Raw genomic sequence first — 8611 nt, forward strand, 5'->3', positions numbered from 1 at the left:
CCCCAACACCCATAAACCCACACCCAGACACCCCCATCACCCATAAACCCACCCCCCAGACACCCCCAGCACCCATAAACCCACCCCCCAGACACCCACCCCCATAAACCCACCCCAACACCCATAAACCCACACCCAGACACACCCATAAACCCACACCCAGACACCCCTCCCCCATAAACCCACCCCAGACACCCCCATAAACCCACACCCAGACAGCACCCATAAACCCACCCCCTAGACACCCACCCCCATAAACCCACACCCCCAACACCCATAAACCCACACCCAGACAGCCCCCAGCACCCATAAACCCACCCCCATAAACCCACACCCCCAACACCCATAAACCCACCCCCAGACAGCCCCCAGCACCCATAAACCCACCCCCATAAACCCACACCCATAAACCCACACCCCCAACACCCATAAACCCACCCCCAGACAGCCCCCAACACCCAGACACCCACCCCCATAAACCCACACCCCCAACACCCATAAACCCACCCCCAGACAGCCCCCCATAAACCCACACCCAGACACACACCCCCATTAACCCACCCCAGACAGCCCCCAACACCCAGAAACCCACCCCAACACCCATAAACCCACACCCAGACACCCACCCCCAACACCCAGACACCCACCCCCAGACCACCCATAAACCCACCCCAGACCCCCAACATCCACCCCTAGACCCCCCAACACCCATAAACCCACCCCCAGGCAGCCCCCAACACCCACACCCAGACACACACCCCCATTAACCCACCCCAGAAACCCACTCCAACACCCAGAAACCCACCCCAACACCCATAAACCCACACCCAGACACCCACCCCCCATAAACCCAGACACCCACCCCCAACACCCAGACACCCACCCCCAGACCACCCATATACCCACCCCAGACCCCCAACATCCACCCCTAGACCCCCCAACACTCATAAACCCACCCCCAGACACCCCCATCACCCACCTCCAGACCCCCCAACACCCAGACACCCACCCCCAGACACCCCAACACCCACCCCCAGACCCCCCAACACCCAGACACCCACCCCCAGACCACCCAACACACACAGTTAAACCCTCGATTCACACCTCAATAAACCCACCCCAAACCACCCAACAGTTGAAGAGGATAAACTCTACACCCCAACAACAACTTGCATTTATATAGCGCCTTTAATGTAGTAAAACATAAAAGGCGCTTCATAGGGGCATCATTAAAAAAATTGACACCGAGCCACATAAGGAGATATTAGGGCAGATGACCAACTGCTTGGTCAAAGAGGTAGATTTTAAGGAACATCTTAAAGGAGCAGAGAGAGGTGGTGTGGTTTAGGGAGGGAAGTCCAGAGCTTAGGGCCTCGGCAGCTGAAGGCACGGCCGCCAGTGGTGGAGCAATTAAAATTGTGGATGCTCATGAGGCCAGAATTGGAGGAGCACAGAGATCTTGGAGGGTTGTAGGGCTGGAGGAGGTTACAGAGATAGGGAGGGGTGAGGCCATGGAGGCATTTGAACACAAGGATGAGAATTTTAAAATTGAGGAGTTGCCGGACCGGGAGCCAATGTAGGTCAGCGAGCACAGGGGTGATGGGTGAACAGGACTTGGAAGGGGACCATCCAATACAGGCATAACCCCCCCCCCCCAAACTATCCAATACTTGAAGAGGATAAACTCTACACCCCAAACAATCTACAGAGTAAAGCTCCCTCTACACTGTCCCATCAAACACTCCCAGGGCAGGTACAGCACGGGTTAGATACAGAGTAAAGCTCCCTCTACACTGTCCCATCAAACACTCCCAGGGCAGGTACAGCACGGGTTAGATACAGAGTAAAGCTCCCTCGACACTGTCCCATCAAACACTCCCAGGGCAGGTACAGCACGAGTTAGATACAGAGTAAAGCTCACTCTACACTGTCCCATCAAACACTCCCAGGGCAGGTACAGCGCGGGTTAGATACAGAGTAAAGCTTCCTCGACACGATCCCATCAAACACTCCCAGGGCAGGTACAGCACGGGTTAGATACAGAGTAAAGCTCCCTCGACACTGTCCCATCAAACACTACCAGGGCAGGTACAGCACGCGTTAGATACAGAGTAAAGCTCCCTCGACACTGTCCCATCAAACACACCCAGGGCAGGTACAGCGCGGGTTAGACACAGAGTAAAGCTCCCTTGACACTGTCCCATCAAACACTCCCAGGGCAGGTACAGCACGGGTTAGATACAGAGTATAGCTCCCTCGACACTGTCCCATCAAACACTCCCAGGGCAGGTACAGCACGGGTTAGATACAGAGTACTCAAGGTAGGTCTGACCAGAACTGGACACTGTGCTCAAGGTGGGTCTGACCAGAACTGGACACAGTGCTCAAGGTGGGTTTGACCAGAACTGGACACAGAGCCCAAGGTGGGTCTGACCAGAACTGGACACTGTGCTCAAGGTGGGTCTGACCAGAACTGGACACAGTGCTCAAGGTGGGTCTGACCAGAACTGGACACAGTGCTCAAGGTGGGTCTGACTTGTACTCTACTGTTTTGACTTTGGCGTTGAACATCCTATTGGCTTTGTCGATCGCTGCTCAGCATTGGTTGGGCATGTCGAGTGTTGACTCTACTAAGACTCCTAGGTCTCTTTCAAACTTATCCTTTGCTATTTCCACATCACTCATGGAGTCCTTGTGTTGAACTACTTTTTCTTCCCGCATGCAGTACTTTACGTTTGGCTGCATTATGTTCCATCGGCCATTGTCCTGCCCACTCACATATTTTGTCCCAACTTATTCTATAACTTGTGATTCAACGCACTGCCCCAGGGCTGTCTACTGTTCCCAATGTTTATTAAAGTATTCAATTAGATTGAGCTTGTGGATTAAACCAAATTAGATGGGGGAGTGGGATGTTCAGGGAGACGGATGAACTTGCGAGATACCTACAGAGACTTAGTAAGTGGGCGGGTGAATTGTAAGTGGAATTTCTTATTGAGCTATTCAAGATAACACATATTGGTGCTAAAAATAGTAAATGTGATTGGAGAAGAAAGGTACAGTATTAAATGGAGCCCCCGATATTCTGCAGCAAAAAAGAAAAATCTTACGACACAATTTAAAAATATATTAATTTCACCAGGCAGAAGTGCGTAGATTGATTTTTAAATGGGGGTATACCCCCCACTCACCCTGACCCCTCTGCAGCCAATAGGGTGAAGAGAGCTCCCGGATTAGAGATCTACTGTAGTGCCAAATCCCCAGAGGCTTGAGCTAAAGGTTCGCAGTGGAACAGTCCACCAGTCACTGTGACACGGTCCTGTCAGTAACATATTCAGGATAGTGCGAGTTCTTGGGGTCAGACACCACTGGAACAGCCTGGCGGGGCAAGATGGGGCGGGTGAGATTGGGGGAATGGGGATGGAGAGGGCACGGCGAGGAGGAGAGGGGAGTGACTCAAGACTCTCCACTCCTCATAAGAAACTGAAGGCTAGAAATTATTGCGGTGATAATGGTGGGTGATAACTTCTTGTGTTCATATGATATTCCTGTATACACTAAAGGTTTTATTGGCTCTTCTTCAAAATAGTGCCAGGGATCTTTTACATCAACCTGAGAGAACAGACAGGACCTTGATTTAATGTCTCATCTGAAAGACGGCACCTCTGACAGTGCAGCGCTCCCTCAGTACTGCCCTTCATTGTGTATCACCCTCGCCTCTGAATCAGAAGGTTGTGGGTTCAAGCCCCACTCCAGAGATTTGAGCACAAAGTCCAGGCTGACATTCCCAGTACAGTACTGAGGGAGCGCCGCACTGTCGGAGGGGCAGTACTGAGGGAGCGCCGCACTGTCGGAGGGCCAGTACTGAGGGAGCGCCGCACTGTCGGAGGGGCAGTACTGAGGGAGCGCCGCACTGTCGGAGGGGAAGTACTGAGGGAGCGCCGCACTGTCGGAGGGGCAGTACTGAGGGAGCGCCGCACTGTCGGAGGGGCAGTACTGAGGGAGCGCCGCACTGTCGGAGGGGCAGTACTGAGGGAGCGCCGCACTGTCGGAGGGGCAGTACTGAGGAACGCCGCACTGTCGGAGGGCCAGTACTGAGGGAGCGCCGCACTGTCGGAGGGGCAGTACTGAGGGAGCGCCGCACTGTCGGAGGGGCAGTACTGAGGGAGTGCCGCACTGTCGGAGGGCCAGTACTGAGGGAGTGCCGCACTGTCGGAGGGGCAGTACTGAGGGAAGCGCTGCACTATCGGAGGGGCAGTACTGAGGGAGCGCTGCACTGTCGGAGGGGCAGTACTGAGGCAGCGCTGCACTGTTGGAGGGACAGTACTGAGGGTGCACTGTCAGAGGGGCAGTACTGAGGGAGCGCTGCACTGTCGGAGGGGCAGTACTGAGGCAGCGCTGCACTGTTGGAGGGGCAGTACTGAGGGAGCGCCGCACTGTCAGAGGAGCAGTACTGAGGGATCGCTGTACTGTCAGAGGGGCAGTACTGAGAGAGCACCGCACTGTCGGAGGGGCAGTACTGAGGCAGCGCTGCACTGTTGGAGGGGCAGTACTGAGGGAGCGCCGCACTGTCAGAGGAGCAGTACTGAGGGATCGCTGCACTGTCGGAGGGGCAGTACTGAGGGAGTGCCGCACTGTCGGAGAGGCGGTACTGAGGGAGCGCTGCACTGTCAGAGGTGCCGTCTTTCAGATGAGACATTAAATCAAGGTCCTGTCTGTTCTCTCAGGTTGCTGTAAAAGATCCCCGGCACTATTTTGAAGAAGAGCAGGAGAGTTCTCCCTGGTGTCCTGGCCAATATTTATCCCTCAACCAAAATCACTAAAAACAGATGATCTGGTCATTATCATATTGCTGTTTGTGGGAGCTTGCTGTGCGCAAATTGGCTGCCACATTACAGCAACGACTACAGTTCAAAAGTATTTCATTGGCTGTACAGCACTCTGGGACGTTGTGAAAGGTGCTGTAGAATTGTAAGTTCTTTCCTTCATATTTTTGAGAAACTCAAGTGGGAAGCAGAGGCTGCCGATGGTGCACCCAGGAGAGACGACAAGTTAGTGGGCAGAGCAACCTGGGTTTTAAAAACAGGAGGAAGAGAAACTGTGGGAGGTAAGGAGTGTGATATAGTGACATTTCTGTTTTCATTTGATATAGTTTTTAAAATAGTTCGAGTTAAATGGAACATGTCCTTTGTCAGCACATTTTAAAATAGAGGGCACAGGTGGCAATATGTCTGGGAAATGAGTGAATGCCTGTGTTCAGAAACCAATTAAGTCAAAGTTCCTTTGGTGGCTGCCACTGCTTATTCAAAATGTTGATGTCTGTAGATTGTCAGTGGTGTAGATGACACTATTCTCTCACAACATGGAGCCCTTAAGGGAGCTTATTATAGGGGGCAAAACTCCATTTAAGGGAAATAGCAATATCCAGAGATTAATACCTTGCCTCACAACTGGTGTAAAACCTATTTAACTCTGTCTGATTATTTGAAAAGAAATGGTTGTAATATGAGAGACAGTCCATGGCACAAATCACAGCTCGGGCTGCAGTTGCTAGTTTGCTGATCTGCCAGAAGTCTCCGAAATGGGTGGCAGGGAAGTGCTTAGGGACATCCTGAGGCCTTGAAAGGTGCTGTATTAATGGAAGTTCTTTCACTCTTCTAAAATATGGGGACTTCACAGCGTTAACCACCTTGTTCACATGCAATGTTTCATCTTGAAAGTGTACCAAGACAATGCTGAGCGGTGATCATACATTAACAATCGTTTCAAAGTCTGGAAGTTTGGGGGGGGGTGAAATTTGGTATTGCCCATTTTGGGGCGCTAACATTGGCCGGGCGCAAAGTTTAGCGCCTGGCTCTAATTATCGCCTCCGACTGCAAAATTCGCCTCTATCACCCCTGGAGATGATTTGAGTGCTAAATTAGGCAAGACAGACCTCTCTCAAGGCGCTAACTTCAGGGAGCGAGGCGCTACCTCAGAACACTACCGAAGCTCAGGCGATGTCCGTTACCATGGAAGCCAGACTGGCGCCGTCCAGTTCTTAAAGGGGAGGGGCCATCTTGCTGGCCAGCCACTCCCTGCTCATTGCAGCCTTTGAATCTGGGCCTGGAGAGACCTCAAACGCAATTGTGTTGGAAGCACTAATGGATAGGCCCAGGGAAAGAGCTCGGCGCTTAGGAACCTCAAAAGTGGTGCCGAGGGCCAAAACTCCTTAGAACAGCGTTAAAACCAAAAATTTTGCTGACAAGAAAAGGCAGGAAGCGCCCACTAAGTTCCTAGCGCCCCCTGGAGGTTGGTTAGTGCCTCCGCGGAGGCGCTAACGAACCGAATTTTTCCCCCTTGGAGTTAACAGCAGCTCCGTAACATCAATTTGTATTTATATAGCGCCTTTAACATAGAAAATGTCCAAGGTGCTTCACAGGAGTGATTATCAGATAAAATTTGACACCAAGCCACCTAAGGACATATTAGGACAGCTTGGTCAAAGAGGTAGATTTTAAGGAGCATCTTAAAGGAAGAGCGAGAGTTAGAGGTTCAGGGAGGGAATTCCAGAGTTTAAACTTAGAAAGTATTGACGTAATGGCAACAGGGTGGGGTGGGGTTAAATCGAGACTTTGTCTGCTCTCTCAGGTGGACGTAAAAGATCCCGTGGCCACTATTTCGAAGAAGAGCAGGGGAGTTCTCCCCGGTGTCCTGGACAATATTTATCTCTCAACCAACATCACTAAAACAGATTATCTGGTCATTATCACATTGCTGTTGTGGGAGCTTGCTGTGCGCAAATTGGCTGCTGCATTTCCTACATTACAACAGTGACTACACTTCAAAAAGTATTTCATTGGCTGTAAAGCGCTTTGGGACATCCTGAGAACGTGAAAGGCGCTATATAAATGCAAGTTCTTTTGCTACCTCCACGCGTGTCCGTCACAAGGCTACGCTTGGTATTATTGTATTTGGCAAGGACTCGGCCAGGAGCTAGCAGCGGATTAGATGGTCCATCGTCTGCAGCTCATCATCACATCACACTGGTCTGATTATTGATGAATTGGGGTCAATTGTAGCTTTGTGAAGAGTCAGATTGACGTTTGAACAAGTCGGATTGAGGCTGACAAGAGATTAACAGCACTGCTCGACTTCCCTTCACCCCCCAGTGCAGATCAGGGTAAAAACACTTTAAAGTCAGAGATCAGCAGAAGGAATCCACAATGGAATAAAGGGATTTGGCCTCTGGAACGACTGGGGGTGATGGGCCTATACTGACACTGGACTTTATGTTCTTACAATCTGGGCCGCAGTCATTTGTAGCGGCTTAGAGTATCATTTTCCTGTCACTTTCAGCCATTAAAGATTACAGTGGATTTCGCTGGTGTCAAGTGGAAACAGAAATCTTCGAGAGTGACAGACGAGGCCCAAATTCAGCCTAGATTAATGTTGGTAAAGTGGGGAGAGAAACTCAGCTGGCTCAGTATGTAAAGGCACCTTGTGGGAACAGTGAGGGTCAGTGTCTGTGGAACCCGTACCCCAGTGAGAGTCAGTGTCTGTGGAACCCGTACCCCAGTGAGAGTCAGTGTCTGTGGAACCCGTACCCCAGTGAGATTCAGTGTGTGTGGAACCCGTACCCCAGTGAGAGTCAGTGTCTGTGGAACCCGTACCCCAGTGGGAGTCAGTGTCTGTGGAACCCGTACCCCAGTGAGAGTCAGTGTCTGTGGAACCCGTACCCCAGAGAGAGTCAATGTCTGTGGAACCCGTACCCCAGTGAGAGTCAGTGTCTGTGGAACCCGTACCCCAGTGAGAGTCAGTGTCTGTGGAACCCGTACCCCAGAGAGAGTCAGTGTCTGTGGAACCCGTACCCCAGAGAGAGTCAGTGTCTGTGGAACCCGTACCCCAGAGAGAGTCAATGTCTGTGGAACCCGTACCCCAGTGAGAGTCAGTGTCTGTGGAACCCGTACCCCAGTGAGAGTCAGTGTCTGTGGAACCCGTACCCCAGAGAGAGTCAGTGTCTGTGGAACCCGTACCCCAGAGAGAGTCAGTGTCTGTGGAACCCGTACCCCAGTGAGAGTCAGTGTCTGTGGAACCCGTACCCCAGTGAGAGTCAGTGTCTGTGGAACCCGTACCCCAGTGAGAGTCAGTGTCTGTGGAACCCGTACCCCAGAGAGTCAGTGTCTGTGGAACCCGTACCCCAGAGAGAGTCAGTGTCTGTGGAACCCGTACCCCAGTGAGAGCCAGTGTCTGTGGAACCCGTACCCCAGTGAGAGCCAGTGTCTGTGGAACCCGTACCCCAGTGAGAGTCAGTGTCTGTGGAACCCGTACCCCAGAGAGAATGATGTCAGAAGAATGATTCTTTAAATATGTGGATATTGCTCAACTCTCACCAATGTCACCAGCAGGACATGGGGAAATGAAGCAGGGACCGTTAATACAGTAATTTCCCATCAGCAATCCCTCAGAAAGGGACAGGCTGCATCAGGATAAACACACACTTCCAATTTAAATGTGAATCTGGTAGAAGAACTGCAGTAAGAAAAGGCCATTCGGTCCATCACAGCCGATATTGTACGGCGCACTCCCCTCAATCATTAACGAGCGCAATAAATAACACGTTAAGCATGTG

The sequence above is a fragment of the Somniosus microcephalus genome, chromosome 22 (genome assembly GCF_052327205.1).
Source record: "Somniosus microcephalus isolate GS21.2 chromosome 22, FLI_Smic_1.0, whole genome shotgun sequence".
NCBI lineage: Eukaryota > Metazoa > Chordata > Chondrichthyes > Squaliformes > Somniosidae > Somniosus > Somniosus microcephalus.